General features: G+C 39.2%; 2 pseudogenes; both read right to left on the reverse strand.

The window, feature by feature from the left end:
- Positions 1-1,911: 1,911 nt before the first annotated feature.
- Positions 1,912-17,978, reverse strand: LOC113132814 (alpha-2-macroglobulin-like; annotated as a pseudogene).
- Positions 17,979-19,011: 1,033 nt separating this feature from the next.
- Positions 19,012-23,301, reverse strand: LOC113132815 (murinoglobulin-2-like; annotated as a pseudogene).
- Positions 23,302-24,284: the final 983 nt, after the last annotated feature.

A 24,284-nucleotide genomic window follows, 5' to 3' on the forward strand; every position in this document is an offset into this window, starting at 1 on the left:
GACTGGGATAGTTGGAAATATTACCCCTCTCCTCCTCGAAAAATTAGCGTGGACTCACATATCTAGCAACTTCTTTTTAAACCACCTCCATGTCATGTCCAGGTAACTCATATTACACTGGAAATTGGATACAAAATGTTAAATTCTGTTTTTACAGCGTTTTAGAAGACAAAGGCGGTTTTCAATATACAGTTATTTATATTATCAGTCTCACTGGCAGATCCCCCTCTCTGTTTAGGGTATTTGGTTCATTCCAGCAACAGCAGGTACAGGAAGTATGGATTTAGCGAATAGGCCACGCCCCGAAAGTATAGCCCCACCCACCACATTGGCGTTCAACTTCAAGTTTCCAGTTAGAAAGAAAATTCTGTCCTGTCCTTGGAAGAAAACCAGCAAGTAAGTTTGGAAAGTGTGAATGAACTTCCTTTGCTGCAGCAGTCTGAATGTATATCTGTTGTTGTTGTTCAAAAGATATTTTGCCCATGTTGTTACATGTTGTATAAATATCTTAATAAGGTGTTTTTTTACTTGTTAAATCAAAAAGATTCGATATTAACTGTGTTGATATCATTTAACTAAATTCTATGTATCAAGAAATATTACAATGGTTTCTGTAAAAGTCTTAAATATCCTTTTGATTTGGCTGCTCCTTCTATTCTTACAGTTCATATACTTTTGCTTTGCTTACATTCTTTGCTGAGATCCTTGTATTTCTGCTAAAACTCATGAACAGTACTGGATACTTATAAATCCTAATTTATGCTAGACACAAAAGGCTACAAACATTTTTAAAACACTTTTAATTCTTATAAGAACCATGTGTGGCCTTCACACAGCACAAGACAATAATTCTGTGTTGCTGGTTAGCAGATGCCCCCTTTTCTGTGAGGAGGACTTCCACAAACTTCTCCAGAGGACTTTAGTACGAGATTAGAAAAGACTGTGGAAGTGAAATAACCATGGATTTCAAGCAGTCGAAAAGAGAATGCTAACTCACAGCTAATCAGCACCAACACATTTTAAAAAGAAACTGCAGCACTGTCACCTGGCAGTGCTGTTCTCTCTGGAACAAGAATAAATCACTTCCCTGCGAAATGGGAGAACAAGTCATATCCAGAGCCCAGCATGCAGAGATCTGCAGTTCGACTGGATGGCCTGCCCAACTATCCAGGCAGAGCGCCTCAACCCCTGTGAATAGTAGGAAGGATACTAGATCTCTGTCAGGAAGCCCAGATAACATCTCAGTCTCACACTACAGGTTAAGCACTGAGAATAATTTTGAAAACCAAAGGCTACAGAGAAAGCTAAAGACTGGGCCAGATATTCTGTGGGTCAAAGCTATTACAAATGTAAATGGTATAATCAGCAAAATACCATAACCACAACATACTGTTTTCCTAAGGACATGGTAACACACCCAACTGTCAGCTAACTGAAAATTGGCACTGAACAGGTGAGTTATCTGCATGTGCCCCTAAATGTACACCTGCATGTCACTGATGATTTTGCCTTAATCTGTGACTGTAGACATCTTTCTACGGCAGACAGAATTTGCAGCCTGCAGCTCACCTGTCTCTGTTAGTTAGACCGGATTTTCAGAATAAAAGAATGTCTGCCATTAAACATATTAGATTGACAATCTGTGGCTAATTTATGTATGTTTTTTTTTAGACTCAGTGAAATATATGCAGTAATAACTCTGCTCTTAATTCACCCATGGCACCATAAATGTTCACCATCAGAAAATTCAGAGTTCTCTTATCTAAACCTTGCTTAAATTAATGATCCTTTAGAAAGCTATAAGCTATAACACTTATTGTGTTTTCACTACACACATCAGGTTAATTTTATTATCTGTAAATGAAATACAATAGACAAACTGTAGAAAGATGATCAGTAAACAAAACAAACAAAAGATTTTAGGTTTTTATTGTCCATTATGCATAAATCTTGATACATACACTAGATGTACTAGGTTTGTTGCAGAAGGAAATGAGTGTTTGTCTATGTTCAGACAAAAAGATGTTGAGTTTTAGATTATACTAAAATCTGTGATAACCTGAGGATTGTTCACACTCTCTTCAATCTGCAGAAGAAAAAAAATAGTCACTGTGAAGAATAAATTGTAAATAATAAAATATGATACAAATTTGACGAATATTATTTATTCTCTATTATCTCTTGAATTGTTGGCAGATTTTAAAATGTTGAAGACATTTTGAGACATTCTGACTATGTTTGTTATTTGGTGAGATTTGTTGTCCATTCAGGTAAGTTTGTGAAAAGTGTTGTGGTGTTCCTGTATTTCTGTTACCTGCAGCACAATGGTAGCTGTATTCTGTCTCTGCCTGGTCACCTGAGAAAAAAAAAAGTCAAACTTTCTTTCAGTGTCCAACATATATAGTTTTAATTGTTTTCATCACTTAGCGTGAACAGTTTATGGAGGTCTGAGTATCTGTCTTACTTGGCTGGTAGTAGTCGTAGATCTTGACCACAGCTGGCTTCAGGTTTTCCACTGGGAGCTCCTGTATGAGCTCTAACTGGTGGTTGATTGTTGTGTCCTTCGTTAGCTGTTTGTGAAAAGGAGTGAAAAAAAACATTATTATAACTAAACTAGAGAGCAGCATCTATTGTTCCCCACTGTAAATTCCTCACCTCTGTAATGTACACCAGAACATGATCTTCATTTTGCTCAACACGATCCACCAGCAGGGCACCTTTGAGCTGTGAGGAGACAATATTTAGCTGGGTTATAATTATTGTTCTCTTAAGATCGAAGACAGACTCTTTCCAACAATATTCTTTTTCCAGGTGAAAGTTTCTGTGTTATCTCACCCTCTTTAAGGACTCTGGGTCTGGGACAAACCCAGAGAGCATTTTGATATCCAGGATCACCATGTTTGTACTTGTCTCCTTTCCACTATATCTGCAATGGAACCACAAATATGTCACGTTACTTTGTGAGAGTTCACTCAGCTCTTCATAGTTCTACTGACTGTATGCATACAGTCAGTGGCAGGGTTTCATTTACAGTTGGGATGTCTGAACTGAGCAAACATTTCACACATTTCCATCCACCAACAGTCACTTCATACACTCTGATGGCTGCAGAGGATTGTTTGTCTAAAATTACAGTTGTACTCCATTTTCTCCAACTCCAGTTTGTTTTAATTTCTTACAGGGATCGTAGCTTCAGAGTGAGTTTGGGTCTGTGAGATTTGGTGCAGTCAACTTCTGGTGTGACCTCCACACTGAGAGTGGTGACATCAGTAGGAGTTGGGATGTTATAGTGAAGAGAGATCTGGAAAACATGTAAAGTTTAATATTAAGAAAAAATAATAATGTCCTCTACTCAATTGTGTTCAAACTTATGACCTCTCACAATATAGGTTGTTGACTGGCTGATAGTGAGGCATTTACATGAGATGTAATATTTCCAGGATCATCATTAAGATTATATTGCAATCATCATCATTAAACATCTGAAGGAATATCAATGATTATTTTACATTGCACATAAATGAGAAACAGTGGAATGTGCTGCATTTTTTTACTCTGTAAAAGATTGAAGTTTAATGAAATATAAATATATTTACAAATTTCTCTATTCATGTCACAGCATCCCAGTCAACAATCAGTATTCCATAATAGCGAAAATAGTAAGATATTACATTTTATTTGAATAGTAACTTGTCATTAAATATATAAAATAGAGACAAATAAGGGAATTGTTGTATTAGCACTGTTGGTGGTGGTGTACATATATGAAAAGCAGAAAGAGGAAGAGATCTGTCGATGACTGACCTGCATTGAAACGCATGCGGTGCCCTTCACCTCCAGGCTGTACTTCCCTGTCAGGTCCTGTAGCATCTTCTCCTGGTAGAGCAGCTTGTTGTTCTGGTTGACATCAAATGTCAGCTGGCCACTGGGAGACTGGACTGTCACTGTGCTTGAACCCTCTGGACTGAACACTAGAGTGGAGTAGAGAGCCAGAGCCTGGAGGGCCACCACTGTGTCCTACAATACAAACCCACAATACAAAACATACTTAACTCCACTACTACAAATGAAAACACAGTTTTATACATACAGCAGGTTTGACACATAGAATTCACATTTATCAATTTCAGATTTCATATAAAAAATTACTGATAGTAATGACTATCAGTGAGAACATTACAATTTAAAACAGCAGTATACTCAGTAAGTACGTACATATATATATTTATAGGTTTTACATGCAAGAAAAATGAAATTGGGGCTGTTTTCCTCACCTCATGAAAAGTTGACATTTTTGAAATGCCGTTTTAAATACAATGAGGTCATAGTCCGATAAAAGCATTTCAGTTAACTTTGATTTTATTGTATTTGTGCAATTTGTGTATCTGTGCTTGAACACTCTGGACTGAACACTAGAGTGGTTCATTAACTTTCTCCCTTTTCAGGAATGAGGACGGTCACTGTGTTGATAAAAATGTGTCTGTAATTTTCATAACAGTTAGTTGTATTTGTTATAACTTGCTAGTGGCTGTTGTACATGATTGTTTTGGTCAAATATCCGGGTTAGCTGTCATAAGGATGACGTACAGCAGGGGTGTCCAATCCTGGTCCTCAAGCGCCATTGCCCTGCTTATTTTTTAACTATCCCTGCCCTTCCCACTGCTGATTACCTGGATCAGGGATTGAATTGAATTTAAATAAAAGAGCAAGGGGGGGTCCTGATCTGGTTCTAACCGAGCCTCAGGCCTGTGTTAGCGCAGCTTTACAGTACCTGACCACACCAGGACTCCCTGCTCAATATTTTAGGGGATTTTAACAGTGTAAACTCCACCTATGAACTGCCCAATCAACACAACATGTCTCCTACCAGGGACAAAAACACAATGGACCACTGCTACACTATAATAAAGAATGTGCCATGCTGCTATGGGTCTCTCTGATGCACCTCATCCAAATCTATAGATAGAAACTCAAAGCTGCAAAGCCTTAGGCTAAAACAGTGAAGAGATGAAATGTGGAGGCATTTGGCTGTACAGATTAAAATGTGTGCAGGGATGCATCCAGAGACCTGAACGAACTCACTGACACTGACATTGTACATCAGCTTCTGCAAGGACATGTATATGCCCACAATGATCTTTTACATATACAACAACAAACTCTGGTTCATGAAGCTTCATCATGCTAAGGAGGAGGACTACAGGAGAGGGGACAAGACTATGTACAACCAGACCAGCAAAGGAAAATCTCCCTTTACTGGAAGAAACCTCCAGCAGAATCAGGATTAGTTTGGGCGGCCATCTGCCTCAACTGATTGGGGTGAGTGGATAGAGGGGAGAGTAAAGAACCACAAGAATAAACAACAATTAAACAATGTGTGGGACAGTAACTGCACACTGGCAATATACAAGTCCAGGACCAGGGATAGCTGCAGACGGTATATATATAGAGAGAGAGAGCACAAACTATGGGAGAGAAGGGGTTTCAAGCTAATATAGGAGAATTATGATCTCTCCTGCTTGTAAATCCTGTCAGAACTCTGGCTGCAGCATTCTGGATTAACCGGAGGCTTTTTGTGGAGTAACTGGGACAGCCTGATAGCAATGAGATTCAGTAATCTAACCTTGAAGTATCAGCTGCATGTACAAGTTCTTCAACAGCATTTTGAGACAGGATGTTCCTAATTTTGGCAATATTGCGCACATGAAAGAAGGTAGTTCTAGAAATTTGTTTTATGTGTGAATTAAAGGACATGTCTTGGTCAAAAATAACTCCAAGGTTTATCACAGTAGTGCTGGAGGCCAAAACTATGCCATCTAAAGTAGCTATATTGTTAGATAATCAATTTCTGAGGTTTTTACAATAACTTCCATTTTCTCTGAATTTAAAAACAGAACGTTACTGGTCATCCAGGCCTTTATGTTTTCCAGACATGCTTGAAGTCTTTCTAACTGGCTTGTTTCATCAGGTTTCATATATGGATATAGCTGATTGTCATCTGCATTGAAATGGCAATTAACAGAGTGCTTCCTAATAACAACAACACAGCAAGCATGTATAAAGTAAGGAGAATAGGTCCTAGCACAGAACCTTGTGCAACTCCATAACTAATTTTTGTGTGCGTGGAAGATTCATCATGAACATGAACAAATTGGAATCTGTCTAATAAATAAAATTGAAACCAGTTTAATGTTTTTTCTTTAATCCCAATCACATGCCCAGTCTCTGTAACAAGATGCTGTGGCTGATAGTGTCAAATGCAGCACTAAGATCTAGCAGATCTAGCACAATTGCACAGATGAGTCCATTATCTGAGGATAGTGCTGTTACTATGATGTGCTCTAAATCCCTTGAAAATCTTCATATACTTCTTTCTTGTAAGTGGTCACATACCTGCTTAGCAACAGCTTTTTCAATGATCTTAGACATTTTAACAGTTTGATTACTGCAAACTTATAAGCCTGAGGTACGCAGCCTGTTACTAGAGATACATTGCAAATCTAATAAAGATGAGTCGATTAATGGCAGGGTGTCTTGGAGCGGTCTAGTCGGATACCTGAGTCTTTGGTGCTTGTGTCACTCTTCTTTAAGCAGAGTGATTAGAAACACTGTGTCGGAGCTTGTATCAAAACACCACTGTCACGTGACTGATGACGTCTGTAGCTTCAAAAATCATTGCTGCTTCACTTTGCGCTTCATTGGTTCAAAATGTTTTGAAGTGTTTTAGTGGCTCAGAGTGTTTCATTGCTTTTCCTTGGTTTGGCAGCTTTGATAGCTTTAGCACTACACAAGCTATATAAGATGCACCAATATTATTCACAAATGTTGGGTTGTGAGGAGAGAGAGATTTGGAGACTCCTGGTAAGTTTGGTGATTTTTGGCAATTTTGATGGCGACTACAATACAAGTTCCAGAATGACTGATAAACCATTATCTTTAAAGGTTTTCTGGACACTGGACTAAAACACTAGACAAAAAGAAAGATGTTTCTGTGTTCATCCAAACATCATAATCAGTTGCAAAGCTGCAGCAGGAAGGATCTCTGGTCTTGGTATTTGTATAGACTTTTTAACAAAATCATTATTGCTGACATGGGATTGAAGCGATTGTCAGTCTCTTTAGAGGTTGCTATGGCTTCAGTTGGCCACTGTTCTTGGTTAGACTGAAGCCTCGAAGCTTTGAATTTTTTCGACAGGATTAAGGTCTATACATACTCTGCGAGAAGCGGTAAATTTGTTCTCTCTCCTAGCAGTGGGAGGCCCTTTCCACGAGTTCTACACTTGAGTTTCTGGTGGAGCATGAAATGTCCCGGCTAGAACAAACTTTGTTCTTCTTCTAGCCGCCTCGAGAAAACAAACAAGAGAAGTTCTTATTTCCTTTTATTAGTGATGAATAGCAGCAGCTCTGGCTTTAAACAAAGCGTTTTTGTTTTGCACGTTATTAGACTGTTTTTCCAGGCTAAGTAAAATTAGTCGTTTTTGGAACACCACTTCCTTTCCAGCTTCTGTGGTGCCTACTTTAAGGTACCGATGTGTGAACTGTGGACTTCACATGGAGCCAATCTCCTCTAATTCACTAACTTCTTTTTCAGAGAGGCCACAGTGTCAAGTGTTTCATGCAGTGAGCAGCTGCCCTCCACTGTGTTGGCACATGGCATAGATGTAAATAAAGATGGAATCCATCCATTTCCTATACCCGCTTATTCCTTAACCAGGGTCACAGGGTTGGATCTGCTGGAAAGGCAGGGGTACACCCTGGACAGGTCACCAGTCCATCACAGGGCAACATACAGACAAACAACCACACACACTCACATTCACTACTATGGGCAATTTAGAGTCACCAATCAACCTGACATACATGTTTTTGGACTGTGGGAGGAAACCAGAGTACCTGGAGTAAACCCACACAAGCACAGGGAGAACATGCAAACATGTGTTTTCCAGTTTGGTTGTGAGAAGCTCAGAGTGAGACTCTCAAATGAGTTGTAACTGTGCCTTACCTGTGAGTTTAATAAGTTTGAGTGGAAGACTGCAGCTACGGCCTATCACTCTTTGTTCTTAGTCTTATATACCATCTTGAAGCCCCTCAGAAGAGGGGCCTCTATGCACAATGACCTTGTACAGCATAAAAATCTCTTATCACAGACATATCATTCACTCTCTGGTGTCATCAAATACATCCCCTTATGGCCTTTTGCCCATCTTATAGTAAAATAATTATTTAACTACTTCATTTAGAAAGTGAGAAATTAAGGTTAAAGTGGCATCATTAGTAGCTGCTGACTATGCACCAGCTGCATGGCCTTGCCGAATATCCCACATGACCTGGGATTTGCGTAATCAGGTGTTATTGCCATAGATGTGAATAACAATCTTACCATATTTCAGACTACCCTTAGCCAGCAGCTTCAAGTTTGACTCAATGTGGCTCTGGCTCCTGGAAAAATTTGACTATGGTCACTGGAGTGTCTAACTTCACGTTTCTGACTATGGGGCTGCCAATTACCAGAGTCGGTTTCTCAGCGAGTTTGTCGCTGAGTGGGGAAAATCTGTTAGAAACATGAACAGGGAGGTGATGAGCCGTAGGCTGCTGCTGCGCAGGAAACAGCGTTGTCAGGAGTCTCCAACAGTGCCGGCTCCAGAAAGAATGACTGCTGCCAACCTACAGAGACTAAACCTATACTGGTGCAGAGATGATTTCTGCAGACCCCTCACATCTGGGTCACAAACTGGGTCCCCTCTGGTTGATGCTAGAGAATGCTGTACGCCAGAACAACCAGGCACAAGGACAGTTTCTTTTCCAGTGCCATCACACAGATGAACGCTTAATCCATGTTGTATGACATGAACAGTGTGAACAACCCCCAGTGCAATACCTGTCCATGTGCAATAACTAATTGGTGCAAGAACTGTGAACAACAACTGTAAATATTGTAAATATACAAAAACCACTTAGAAGCTCTTCTACTCTCCAGACTTTTTCCTAATTCTATTTCTATTTCTCCCACTAATATTTAATTAATTTTCTCACTTATGTACATATTGTGTGAACTGTGGTGACAGAGCAGCCAGTTGTAAGTCTTTTCCACCTCGATTCCCTCAGCCTGGGAGGGACAAGATGGAAATATAAGCCATATAATGAGAAAAACTGTCAGTACTAACAGTAAAAATATGTTAAACTCCTATTAAATACAAACAATTATGTTAATAAATAAACCTGTTTTTTTTTGTCAAAGCACCAACCTTTACAATAAGAGATTTTGTGACCACATCAATACGACCTCTCTCTGGCACGCTCACAATCTCATTGTCACATGAAGCTTGAGATGCTACAGCCTCAGCAGTTACAGACACATTCACAGTCCCTAAAAAAAATCAGATTTTTAGGTCCTGCAAATTCCTGCAAATTTGAGTTATATTATTTTATCATCACATTTATCTTTGTGTTGTTAAAGCATGAGCAGAAGTTCATTCACTTTTCACATTTTACACCAGTGTGGCAGAAAGTTTGATCCTCACCTAAGGTTGATGGGGTCATGGTCCAGCTGAGGGTCTTGCGCTCACTGCCACACAGACAGGATGTGTACTGGTCACCAGACAGGGGGTGAGGGTGTAGTCTAAAGAGGGTGCAGGTGTAACAGTGACCTTTAAAATTGGCAAACATTTGTTCAATTTCAGTGTTTACAACTAGTTCTACAAATAACATTACATCTAATACAAAGTATAAACGTTTGCCAACTTGTCAAACTAGATCTAGACTGTAAACACTGTAACATTATATCAGCATGTTAATATTGGCACTGTGAGCATACTACCATGTATATGTTATTATTTAGGTCATGTAAAGACATCCATTACCATAATGCAGTTTGTCAGGTAGTTGAAGGTGGTTGCCTTCAGTTCAAAGTGCTCCCCCCGGATGATGGAGTAGGGCAGGGTGAGCTCAAGGAAGAAGGGCTGGAGGACGGTGATTTCTTTACGAGGAGCCAAACCAAAGCCCTGAGGGGACAAACAGAAAGCCTCGGTCTCCCAGGTGGTGATGGTGTCAGGGACAGTGAGAGACACATCCTTCGTTCCAGACTCTCTGGATTAGCAGATACAGACAAACACATTCTGTGTGAGAGGGTAAAACATACTGTAATTCATTAAACAAAAACAGCATGCACAGATTACTGATGTGTGGGATGAATAACAGTAGTTAATGTGAAGTAAAATATATTGAGCAAATATTAAAGTCTATGCTGAATTATTCAGATCTCAGAAAGTCAGAGAATTTTAAAAAATGCAGTATCAGCCATATTGCTGAAGTAATTTAAAGTCTTTAAGACAGTCAAATATGAATTTTTATTCATGTCATTATCATTATCATCAAATACCTTTTGCAATCGAATCTCACCCAACTTCCACCAGGTCCCATATCCAAGTCTCAGCAAAGAAAGTGCGGACTGTCACTATTGGTGGCGGTTCATCAAATATCCTGATACCTCAAGTGCATGACTCGGAGGGTTGTGATCTGAAACAAAACCAGAGGACAGCAGTGACTCACTGATTTAATGCTATACTGGAAAATATTCAGCATGTAATGCTAAAAACAAAAGCAAAAATTACAATAGCCGTAGTGTACAATGTCAAGGTGGTATACTCTTCCTCTGAATAGAACACATGGAGGCATCTGAATAAACAAGTTTGTCGCCATCTTCAGTCCTACACTCTAGATAATCAAACAACATACAAACATGACTGTAAATATCATGACATGTAGTGTACAACAACAAAAACTTTAAATCTTTGTTAATATTATGATTGTTGCGTACCTGGACAAAGTCGTGTTATTTGCATTGTACCTGGACCCAAGAGGGCCAACTTCCTCACCATACATAGAATATGGCAAAGCATATCTTCTTGCTCTTACATTCAAACATCCTATAGGATCTAGAGCCTCATTTGGAATACTGGATACTTTCGTGACAGGCAGCAAGTTAAATATCTGAGATAAAAAAAACTTTAATAAGTTTGTCATTCTGTGCAGACCTGATAGGCAAATCTGTTAAAACAGTGCCTTCATCCATAAGGCAGACTCTTAAAATACATCTTATATAAAATGTTAGCATCAACACTGTAGATGGCATGTCAGCCCACTTAGCTTTACAAGTTTCTCTACAGTGATTTCTGTCATTGTTCTGGTGAAGCACAAATTCTGCAGTGACCTCGCTTTTTTCCTCCACAGGTCATGTACCTAAATGTGGATGTGTAGCATTAATTCCTGACACACGCACATCCAATTGTGTAGGTAAAACTAAGAAGATCTGCAGTTTAAAGGTTGCATGCATGTAGTTGTGTCTGATTCCAGATGTTACCTTGTCTGCATCCAGACCCTTCCCTGGCTCTTCAATGAGGACACTCCGGTCAACTGCACTCACACCACACAGAGAGTCTGGATCAGCTGTCACCTGCATGATGGTCTTCTCTCCTGGGACAGCTGAGGATGGAGAAAACTCCAACGACTCCTGACACACACAGTGTTACAAAATAATTCTCTAACTTCTTTTGCACAAAATAAATGACAGAAGTATCTTCTTTGTAAATACAGTAAATGTTTTATGTGATATCAGGCTCTTAATATCTGACCTGTAGCTTTAGCTTTAATCATACTTGCACAGAGACAATGGGCATCCAAACACTCCTGACCCGTCTTATTCTGTCTAATTTTAAACTATTTTTATTATTTTTAACATAACGTACAGTATACTGTATGTACTATAGTCAGGTTGTCCACAGATTACTGTAAAGCTTTTTGAAAACCTTTGCATTGCTGTAAATCTGTTTGGGCCCTTGCGTGTCTGAGCTGTGGGCTTGTCTCTGTCTCCCCACTCTGTCCTCTCTTTCCCTCAGGGACTCTTGTTTAAGTAAAAAATAATTCAACAGACACCAAGCATGGAACATATAATTTCTACACTTGTTGCTGATAAAGGTCTAAATAGTGACGTTATATAACACCAACTAATACACACTGATTCTACAACTACATCTGACAAGTGCAGTTTGTGCCACATGTCTTCTTCCAATACTGACCTTGTGACTGAAGCATTTCTCAGTGGAGAAGTTGGCACTGTTGGCGATCACAGTCTCACTGGGGAGAACTGCATAAGCCACAACCTGGACAAATGGTGCCATCTCTGGAGACAATTTCAACTTAAAGGACACCTCACCCTCATTCACTGAAAGTATAAATCAACTATTAGGAACCTTCTTGGATAATAGTTAATCATTGTTTGCATGAATCCCTAGAGCAATAGCAGTTATTAATTGCACAGTTGATTACATGTTATGGACCAAGTGGTTAACTCTTTTTCTTTTCTATTCGATGCAAAGAATTATATATATATATACAGAAAAATTCCCATTCCCATCCAACTACTGCCCAATAACCTGCCTCTGCACTACATGGAAGCTCCTGTCAGGCATCATAAGATAAGTAAGCACATGACTAAGTACATGAGCAGGGCCCAGAAAGGAATGGGTAAGAACACCAGGGGAGCAAATCATCAACTACTGGTAGATAAAGCAGTCACTAGAGACTGTAAGACCAGACAGACCAACCTGTGCACCTGTGAAAGCCTACGACTCAATGCTGGAATGCTTGGAGCTAAACAACATCAATAGGACTCTAAGAAACTTCCTAAGGAACGCAATGGGACTGTGGAAAGCGACCCTAGTGGCCGTCCAGAATATAGGACGTGTGTGGTTGTTTTAAACAGAATGAGTTATAAAGTGGAGTTAAAGTCTTACTTCTGTTTGGTTTCATATGTGTTGGGCTAAAAAAATGTATGGTATGGGGGTTTTAGTGTTTTAGATGCCTGTAAATAACTGCCAACTGTTGCCATTAGATGCCTGAAGAGAGAGGACACCTGAGAAAACATTTGGGGTCTTTTCAAGATGAGTCCACCCCTTTCCTCAGCTGTATAGTCCTGAAAGTTAGGGGAGAAGACAGAGAATGCTGTAGCTGCCTTCTCTCCATGCGGCAGAATTAAACTGAGATGATTCATCACACTTGTGTTTGTTCTTGAGAATTAGCAACTCTCACAACCTAAAAGAAATTTCCACAACACGTGATTAAATGATAGCAATATACAGTATATTGGTATTGTTTTATTGCCCAGCCCTATCATATACTACCATGAATGAGGAACAGTTTGGAACCAATACAGTGAAAATCTTATCACTGGCGATTTCAGGTATACAACAATCATATAACATTGGTTTGGATAGACTTGGATTTTCAAAATAAAAATACTGTATATAAAATAACAGGCAGGCAGCCAGGTGTTACGATTACTGAAGACTCTCATCTGATCTGAGATCTGATCAGATCTGAGTGAGGTACTTTTCTTATTACATACAAAAGCATCACCTGGGCTACTAGTAAAGAGCATATCAGCACATCTTAGACTTAGACCTCTGCTGTCTTACAATTATCCCAACAAAGACAATTATTAAACACCACCTTAACTTGCATTTTATCCAAGTGATTCACCATTGCACCATTGCAGTTTAACTCCCAGACATCTACCAAGCAGCGCAGTGTTGTGTAAGTGTTCAGAAGTTATAGTAGCAATCCTACTTTCTTCAGAAAGTATTCTCTAGTTCAAAGAATAATTTTAAGATGTCATAGCCCAAAGTCACGAGTAACGTCAGTCGTTGCCCACCTGCTTTATCTTGCACTTCAAGTTTAGGTTTAAGTCCTTGCATGGTAATGGCTCCTCTTGATAACACCTGGGGAGTTTGTGAGAAAATGACATAAATAATGAATAAGGCAGCATATTACAACACTGACTCCTGTTCTGGTTTGGTTATTTGTTGTGTTATTTGCAGTGGAATATATGTACATGGTCATGTCCAATTTTTGATGTGAAGCTAAGGTTTGTTGTAGAGATAAATATATGGTTGCTCAGCTAAAATATATCTGGTTTGAAACAGATACACTATGACACAGGCTACTGTTATAGAAAGCAAGTGGTACTGATTTGAGAGGATGTCAGTCTGTGATGTGTTGTTTTTAAGTAGAGAAATCAAATTATACAGGGCACACCTCCAAGTTAGCTTGTTTCAACACAAATCTAGATGTGTGAGACAAGCTCATAGCTTCACTGATGTAATTTTGATGTAACAGTTAAGTTGATGCTACTATCTCCTTCAACCTGGAACTGTTCCTCTAACAACAGACATCAATAATTCATGTAGAGAAATTTTTAAAACACCTTCATGGTGTTTGTTTCTGAAAAAAAAAACAAAAAAAACTGATGACAAGCTGAGAAACAGGTCACCTGCCACTCACCAGATACATCACATCCACAGAGCCCTGGGCCTCTCCAACTATAGTGTACTGGATGAAGATTTCCTCTTCTTTGTCACAGGAAAGTGGTTTATCCTTATTCTTCACCTGCAGGCTGCTGACTGTTTTAACATCAGGAGAAAACTGTTGGACTGCAGATACTGTGTGATCTTGAGTCTCATAGTAGGGAACTCTGTAACCAGGGTATCCCAGTCTTGGTTTGTTGCTAATCTAGATTATACAGAAGAAACATTACAAATTAGATCATGGTGGTTGAAGTAGTAGAAGACATTGCAAAGTGAGCTCAGCTTTGTAAACAAGGCAAATATTGAGGTGTAGAAACACAAAATAGAATCAAACTATTCCAACATGGTCACTAGCTGATATGGAGACACCTTGTCCAGTTGCAGCATCCAGAGAAAAGATTTCAGGCAGTGATTTCATCTTCATGAGAATGTTTTGATGTGACTGACAAATGTTGGTGTACAGGTTGTAGTTCTTACTTACATGGAGGTGGATGTTCCCGGTACGGTCACCTGTGCTAATTGAAAAAGCAGCAACACCATCGCTGTCAGTTGTGAGATTCTGTAGCAGACGAGCTGAGTACACTTCCCCCTCAAACAGGTGGACTGGCATGTCAGCAATGGGTGTATTATTGTGAAAAACTGCTTTAACCTGTTGGAAACAGTCATTTTAGTAACTATTCTCATTGTTTCAGCTGTACTGTGAAGTGAAGACAACATTGTGCACTTACTTTTCCCTCCACATTTGATCCTTGTTCATACACACTGGGTGTGTCAATAAAGGACAGCTTTCCAACCTCATATGAAATCCTTATTTTCTTCTGTTCTGCCTGTGAAATACCTACATGAGAAAGTCTCCATGTTACAGTAATGTGTACTGTAAACTACACTGTCTAAATTACTGGTATACTGTTTTAATATACTCTTTTTAAAAATTAAATATTATATTAAATTCAATAAAACTTGCCTGTCCCCTCCTCTTCCATGTTGGCCTTAAGATCTAGGACTTCTTCAAGCACCGTTTGGTCAAGTTTTGTGAAAGTTGACATCATGAAGGCAAAAGTGGCACAGCCTTTCTCGTCTGTCTGGAAGGTAAAATCAAATAAAAATATAGTAGAAAAACCTATGACATACTAATTCTGCTGTAATGGACTGGCGATCTATCCAGGGTGTACACCTGCCTTTCACCCAAAGAGAGCTGGGATAGGCTCAGCATCCCTGTAAATGGCCCTGAGCTTGAATAAGATTTGTGTAAACTACACTGAACAAAAATGTACTTCTCAGCTGTAGATCATGGCACCATGAATGGACAGTACATATGTTTTTTTTCTAGTGTAGTATTACATGTGTACAAGTATGTTTTAGATACAATATACACACAATATTGCACCTTCTTTGTCTCATGGTGACACTGAGCATTCACTGTATGTCGGTGTGAAGAGCTGTATGTATCACACATGTAGCGTTTACAACGTTGGCAAATTTCAACTTTAACGCTTCCTGGCACAGGCTGTCCAAATGTGTACCTAATTAAATGAAAATAAAACAAAGCAATTCATTATAAAGGACTCATGGCCTCAAAGTTGCTCTGTTCTGATTCATTGAGGATGAACACTTTGATTTGTTAAAGGGTTTTCACTTACTTTGCACATACTTCAGCTTGGAATTCTTCCTGGTCAATATTTACTTCTTCAACTGTGTCTATTTTTACCTCAAATTTAGGCAAAACTGGGAACAAAATATGGTTATTGGCATTCATGCTTTGATAAAAATGAGTAGAAAAGGAATTTATTAGTCATAATGTACCATATTTCTCCACTTTGAAGCTGTGAAATACTTTATCTTCACCAATAGTCACAGTGATTTGGTAGGTTCCTTCTCGGGCCTCAGAGCTCAAAGTGTAAGAAAGCTGCACTATTTTACTGTTGGATGTTTCATTCAGCCACTGTCCAATCCGATTATAGTTAACATCCTGTTAAATAACATAAATGTGAACATGTATTTATAGAATAAAGATGCTCCCACTTCTCTTTAAGCAAAATTGCAAATAAAATTAAACCATATATTTGGGTAGTGTAATGTTTTAGCATATCCTTGCTCAAGCTGTTGAGTGGAAAATATCCTGTCACAGAATATAATATATATTTGTTACAGCTATTTAGCAGCCACTTAAAAAATAAAGCTTAGAGTTTAGATGTGTCTAACAGGTTAACACGCTGGATTTAGTGAAGAAATGACGTGTTGATATTTTCTTACCTCAATTTCAATCAACTTGTACTACAAAAAAAAAAAAAGGTTTGTTAACGGGCAGATTAGTTTACATTGTTGCAAATTGCATCATACACAGTGTTTTTTACTGCAAAGGCCAACACAGGCAGCATTGACCTGAGCTCTTAAGATTTCTAATATGAAAAAGGTTCACTGTATAATAACATGAAGAAATTCCACATAACATTTGTAATTCTGATTTTTAACAATACATTTACAGATCTATTTAGTTGTACAGTTTCAGCACTGATCCTTTTTCAGAAATATACTGATTAGAGTACTGTAGTAGCCACATCTGGTTGTATTTCCTAGTATATTCATTGATGTTGTTTCTTGTGAAATCTCTGACCAGTTGATTAGCAGGTCTGAACTTGGTGTCCAGTGTTACAACTCTGAAATGCACTGAGAAGAAAGAGACTACTGGTCTTTAACAGTTACAGTATGTTATCATTATTTTTTTTCAACATTTTATATGTATTTTGAATTATTGTTACTGCTCCTTGCTCCTGTACTGAAAATGTCCATATAACAGACATGATGATATTGTGGGAATGAGCCACAGCTGTGTATGTATCATCAGTTGATAGTAAAACTGCAAACCTGTTGGTAAATATCACGTTGTTGTACATAATAAATCATCAACCTGAGGTTACCAGTTTGTCCAGGGAGGTAGAGTGGTTTGTCTGTCTGGACAAATGTCATCGGCTGATAGACTTGGATCATAACTTTCCTGACTTCTTTTGAGTAAAATGTGTCACCTCGTACCTCCACCTCAAACGTCTGCACCTCTTGTTTCTTCACTAGAGGAACCTGTGACAAACAGATATTTTACAGACAAGAGTTCACAAACATCAAGTCTTACAAAAAGTGTGTTCCCCAAAAGTATATTGAACACAAAAATGTTTTTAGAAATTAACAAATGAATCACATCCTATTTCAGCAGCTGACCTTAAACTGGGCACAGATATGAAACTCTTCACTGGATGTTTGCTTGAGAAGGGTTGAGTTGTTTCCTTCAGATGTCAAACTAACAGTCATGACCAGAGTCTCATTTGGCTGCAGGAGACTGGCACAGAATTTGGTTTCAGCTCCAGCTTCAAGAACTGCAGGCACAGCCACCATGTACTGTCTGCAGACACATATCCACAAAGATTATTAGTCACTGGATCTGATGTGGATCAACTGCTACAATATTCATGAAAATTAGTTAGAACTACAAACATAAAACACAACCTCATATTATTATTTCAGACAGTACAGGGAAACTTACGGTCCTGCCAACACTTGCTCCCCACACATCCAGTTTGAGACATACAGTGTCCATGTCCAGATCTGAACCCCAGAACGACCCATGACTGACTGAGAACCGTTAAGTCAGCATATGTTAAATATCTGCTGATACAGAAACAACACCTCCCCTTTGACACAGGGACACACACATCACACAGGCCCTCTATTAACCCCTGTTGGTATTGGTTTAGTATATCAAACATTTGTAGATTTTATTGTAACTGATGTCATGGGTGTGTATAGACAAACACATAAATTTCCTTTCTCACCCCTATGGGTGGTGTGTGTGTGTCTTCCTCAATCTCAGGTCCTCTACCAGAGGCCTGGGAGTTTGAGGGTTCTTCACAGTATCTTAGCTGTTCCTAGCACTGTGCCTTTCTGAACCGAGAGCTCTGATGTTGTTCCTGAGATCTGTTGGAGCCACTCTCCCAGTTTGGGTATATAAGATGTACATGTTTTCTAAAGGAGTTGACTGTCGTCAGAGTTTCTGATATATCACTGGTAAGTAATAAGTAATCTGGAGAGAACCATCTAATGCAGCACATCCTCTTGGATATTCCTTCAATTTAAAACATTTTGTTTTACAATATCATTTAATGGCATGAATTGCAGGATCTTAGAGTTGCACCTGTAATAAGTGGTTTTATTGAATCTCAAGAGGAGATATCAGTCCCACAGTAAACTGAGTCCATTGCCCTTTACCCAGTGTGGGATGTTTGATTTTATCATGAGAACAACTGTTGCCCTGATTACTATTGACAAAGTAAACAATTTCCCATAAGTAAACTTCTGTGGACTCAAACACTGCTGTTAGTTTAAAAACACAGTAAAGATTAAACACGTTTTAGTGGGACATTCATATTTTTATTGTCCATTACACATGAATACATGATAATTTGCCAACTGTCCAAACGTCACTCTTTAAGCTGTAAAAGAAAAACAGACCTTACTGGACAGTAAATTACAGGTATAGGCTCCATATGTAATACATAAATGACATGATTAACGTTCACTGTTCTTTAACAATCTCTTTAATCATCAGCTGATTTCCAAAATGTTACACATATTGTAAAATTGATACATTTAAGATTTTGTAGCTGGGTCAAAATGCTGTTGGTTTGTTGCTTTAATTACTTGTGAAAAGTGTTGTGGTGTTCCTGTATTACTGTGGACTGTTACCTGCAGCACAACGGAAGCTGTATTCTGTCTCAGCCCTGTCACCTGACGAGGAAAACAAATAAATCAGACTTTCCTCTAGTTAAACTTTTTCACATTTAGTTAGTGTGGGCTGTCTATGGAGGTCTGAGTATCTGTCTTACTTGGCTGGTAGTAGTCATAGATCTTGACCACAGCTGGCTTCAGTTTCTCCACTGAGAGCTCCTGTATGAGCTCTAACTGGTGGTCAACTGGTACATCCTTTGTTAACTGTGGGGTGGAGGAAACAACATTAATAAGTAATCTGGAGAGAACCATCTAATGATTCCCCACTGTAAATTCCTCACCTCAGTCAGGTACACCACAACATGATCTTCATTTTGCTCAACACGATCCACCAGCAGGGCACCTTTGAGCTGTGAGGAGACAATATTTAGCTGGGTTATAATTATTGTTCTCTTAAGATCGAAGACAGACTCTTTCCAACAATATTCTTTTTCCAGGTGAAAGTTTCTGTGTTATCTCACCCTCTTTAAGGACTCTGGGTCTGGGACAAACCCAGAGAGCATTTTGATATCCAGGATCACCATGTTTGTACTTGTCTGCTTTCCACTATATCTGCAATGGAACCACAAATATGTCACGTTACTTTGTGAGAGTTCACTCAGCTCTTCATAGTTCTACTGACTGTATGCATACAGTATGTGGCAGGGTTTCATTTACAGTTAGGATGTCTGAACTGAGCAAACATTTCACACATTTCCATCCACCAACAGTCACTTCATACACTGATGGCTGCAGAGGATTGTTTGTCTAAAATTACAGTTGTACTCCATTTTCTCCAACTCCAGTTTGTTTTAATTTCTTACAGGGATCGTAGCTTCAGAGTGAGTTTGGGTCTTGGAGATTTAGTGCAGTTGACCTCTGTTGTGACCACCACACTGAGAGTGGTGACATTAGTAGGAGTTGGGATGTTATAGTGAAGAGAAATCTGGAAAACAGGAACAGATCAAAGGTTTGGGTTTATTGCATTGCCTTAAGTTGCAGACATGAAGTTCCAATCATCAATTGACTGATAGGACTCAATGAAGGTTTGTTTTAAGCATGTAAATATTCAGGATGAAATACAGTAAAAAGGTCATTAACAAGAAACTAGGCTGAATAGAAATTATAAAAGGGATTGAGTTTACAAATACATCCACATATTTTACAATGACCAATGGGATCTGCTGTTTCTGTCCCTGGGTGGAATAATAAACAGTTAAAATGAATGTTTCCTGATTTCTATTTCTCTTTGGTTTTCAGTCCTTAATGGACTGACAAGTTCAATCTGAGAAAACTTCAGATTTAACTGTGTTATACTGATTTAACCATGTAAACTAAATGACCAGCAAAAATGGAGGTATTGCCTTTCCAATGTTATTGTATTACTAGTAGGCTGTTACCATGAGGGAATTATTATATTAGCACTGATGGTGGTGGTGATGCACATGTATCAAAAGCAGAAACAGGAACAATTCCAATGTTGACTGACCTGCACTAAAACACATGTGGTGCCCTTCACCTCCAGCTTGCACTTTCCTGTCACATCTGGCAGCATCTTCTCCTGATAGACCAGTTTGTTGGTCTTGCTCACATAAAATGTCAGTTGACCACTTGGAGACCAGACTGTCACTGTGCTTGAACCCTCTGCACTGAACACCAGAGTGGCATAGAGAGACAGAGCCTGGAGAGCCACCACTGTGTCCTATAACACACCAAATATGTGTGCTCAGTTTTACAAAAGCAAGAACTGACTAATGCATATAACAGGTTTCACATTCAATTTCAGGTATTACTTTTCAGGACACCAACTGCTGCTTGCATCAAAACAAAAAAAAAACCCTGCATGCTAAATTCAATATGTAGCTGTCTGGGCTGTACCTGTGTAGAGGAGAAGCCTCCATGATACTTCTGCTGGGTTGTCAACCACCTGACGATGTGGGAGGCGTAGCCCAGGTCTTCATTTGAAGGAGAGGCACTGAGTTTGGCCAGCAGCACATAGGAACTGATCTCCACTGGCAGAGAGGTTGATGTTTCTGTTGCTGTCCGGGACCAGTGGAGAAATCCTCCTAAAACACACAAATAGGCACAATATTAATTTTATTCACAATAATGAAGGGAGAACCATTTCCATCAGGAGGACGAGTCACCTTGTCTTATTGCGACTGTGTCTAGGTGCTGCAGAAGTTGAGCACGAGTCTCCATGTCTCCTGCTAGAGTGAAGACATATGCCAGCAGAGCTGTAGTGTAGGTGCTATTGAGGTTACTGACAGACTCCTTGAGGCAGGACAGGCTCTTGTTCATGACAGGATCCTTTAAGATATAAGCAAAGTTAAAACAAGTCATCTAAGGAACTTTAATATAACTATACCAGAGTGCTTTGGAAATTACTCAGGAATATTTATTAAATGATTTCAAACTGTCTAACAAAGAGCCTACAGTCTAGATTTATAGAAAAACTTTTCATCTGTATTGTCCATGTAAAAGTTAATCCTTTTAGAGTAAAACAGCATCAGAGTTGGAGCAGATTGTACTCACGCTGACAGGCATTTTCATCTCCAAGAACACAGCAGTGATGTAAGCACTGAATGTCACCTCATCAGATACAGAGAGGAAGAGGAAGCGTCATTCAGGGGTGGATTTAAAAAAAAAAAATAAAAACAAACTTCTTCACTCTGAATTGTCAGTTTACCTTCATTGCCTTCTGAAAGGGTTTTCCTGATATTTCAAAACAGTCAGTTTCTCGTTGCTGTTGCAGCAGCCAGGTCTTAGACTCTTCAATCTTTTGTGGGTCGATGTAGATGAAAGACTGGGCTTTGGTAAAACATCTCAGCACAAAAGCAGTCAGCCTGAGGAAAAGCAGAACAAGCTTTGACATTAAGCAACAAGATAAGTTATGGTGATGCACTAACCTTAGGTCATGTTTAGCATGTGGCTGATGTTACTGCAAAGAACATGTGTTATAATAGGAAATAAAGTGAACTATAATGCCATTTTCCATAAGATTGCAATTTCTTTCTATGTCCACAGGGAAATTCCATCATTTACCTCAACCAATTTTTGTTTTTTTGGGCACACTGTCATGACGGGGTAAAATATAGACTTTGGTCATCTGTGTAGATAAAGATCATGTACTTCTAACCAAGTGTCCTGCCTCCTTTTCCATATGCACGTAAGCACCATCACAGCTGTTTTCGTAAGTCAGCTGTCTCTGGTAGCCTGTATAATAGAACGAGAGGTGTTACAAGTTCAAGCACACATAGCTTTGAAGATTTAAGCTGTATGACATGAAATATGCCAGATTATATTTTTTCAATCAGCAAATAAAACAGGCTCACCACTGATGAGGAAGTGGTGGCCTTTTCCTTGATGGCCCCCCTGTGGGTCAGCTGCTGTGTGAACTGTCAGGTACTCAAGAGTGTAGATGTCAGAGGCCAGGGCTAGCCGCATCTGCTCTCCACATCCTACGCATGCTGCAGCAGTCCATTTTTACGGTTTTTTCAGGGCTCCGAGCCCAGCAATGTCACTGTACAAAAAGCAAAGTCCGTGTCCTACTTATATTTCCAAATGGACCGATAAATTTATGATGCTGTAATAAAAACATCCAACAATGCTGCGCCAACAGAAGTATGTTCATATGTGAATTTAGAAATGCATTTGGATTTTAACTTCAATTCATGTTAGTCTAATTTAGCACTCTAAAATTTACAGTCCAAGTATGCTACTACTTTCTCACTCGTCCACTGTAGTCAGGTTTGAATAAATTACTCCAATTAACATTGTGCAAAAGAACATGCACATTTTTGCATGAATAGCTTTCTGCATCTATTAAAGTGCACAATTTGAATGATATGACAGATGGTAGAAGAGCAAACATGAATTTTCTGTTTACCAGGACTGATACTAAAAACGGCGACAGATCCAGGAATCAAATCCGTGGGGAGCTGTATTTGTAATTCCTCTTGTCAAAAGTGTCTCCTGTGTACACACAAATAAATAAATAATAAATACCATAATAAAGGACAGGTATAGGTGGGGAATGAAAGAGGAAATTAGTGCATGAAAACTTCCATTAGGTTGATAAAATATATTTAAGGGTCCCTTGTGTAATATATAGAGTAATCAATGAATCAAAGCCTGAGCCTTCTAAACCTGACATGGAGAGGTCTCCTTTAATGGCAGCAGCCATGTTGCTCCACCAGGTTTCTCACAACTGAACTCCAACAGGGAATTGCATTCAGTTTAAAGGGGAAAAGCCTCTGTATCCTCCCTGTGTTATGAGGTGAAGAGTGGTCCGACCTGTGCTTCTGAAATGTCACAACACGGATGCTCCTCTTCTCATGGTAATAAGCCACCTTGACTACTGACATTTGAAAATCTTAAGTCACCTGTTGCTAAATGGAATAATTGTTGCCACTTAGAAAAAATGACGCTACCCATTGTGACATATTAACTTCTAAGAAACTGACTCTCCTTCAAGAGTTGGCCCTGATCATGTGTGAGTAAACTTGACCTGTTGGGACAGAGCACCAGTTGTAAGTCTTTTCCACCTCTATACCTCAGCCTGGGAGGGGAAAGATGGCAATATAAAGCATATGAGGAGAGGGGCTGGGAACACTTTACTCCGTGCATCAGATAAAATGAAACTCTCTCATTCAACTGTAAACTCAATTATGGTACAGCACAACCTTTTTGTTTGTTGTTTACAAGAACGAGAGTGTTGTGCCACATCAATACGACTCTCTCGGGCACGGTCACAATCTCATTGCCACATGAAGCTTGAGATGCTACAGCCCCAGCAGTGTACAGACACAGTCACCAGTCCCCTAAATGACCACAGATCAGATTAATTAAGGTCCGAATTTATTTTTATTAAACCAAAAAAATGTTTTACATGACGTGGCAGGACGTTTGCATCCTCACCTACCAGGTTGATGGGGTCATTGGTCCAAACTGACAGTCCTTGCGTTCACTGCCACAACAGCACAGCAGTGTACTGGCACCAGACGGGGGGGTGAGGGTGTAGTCTCTAAAGAGGGGTGCTGTGTAACATGACCTGTTCACGATGACATACTTTAAAAACTGACACCATGACTTGCAATGGGCTAGATTCTGATATGTATGCTTGTACCCAAACCACTGACTAATTAGCAAAATGGTAAGATGAATCAT

Source organism: Mastacembelus armatus, chromosome 6 (assembly GCF_900324485.2).
Source record: "Mastacembelus armatus chromosome 6, fMasArm1.2, whole genome shotgun sequence".
Classification (NCBI taxonomy): Eukaryota; Metazoa; Chordata; class Actinopteri; order Synbranchiformes; family Mastacembelidae; genus Mastacembelus; species Mastacembelus armatus.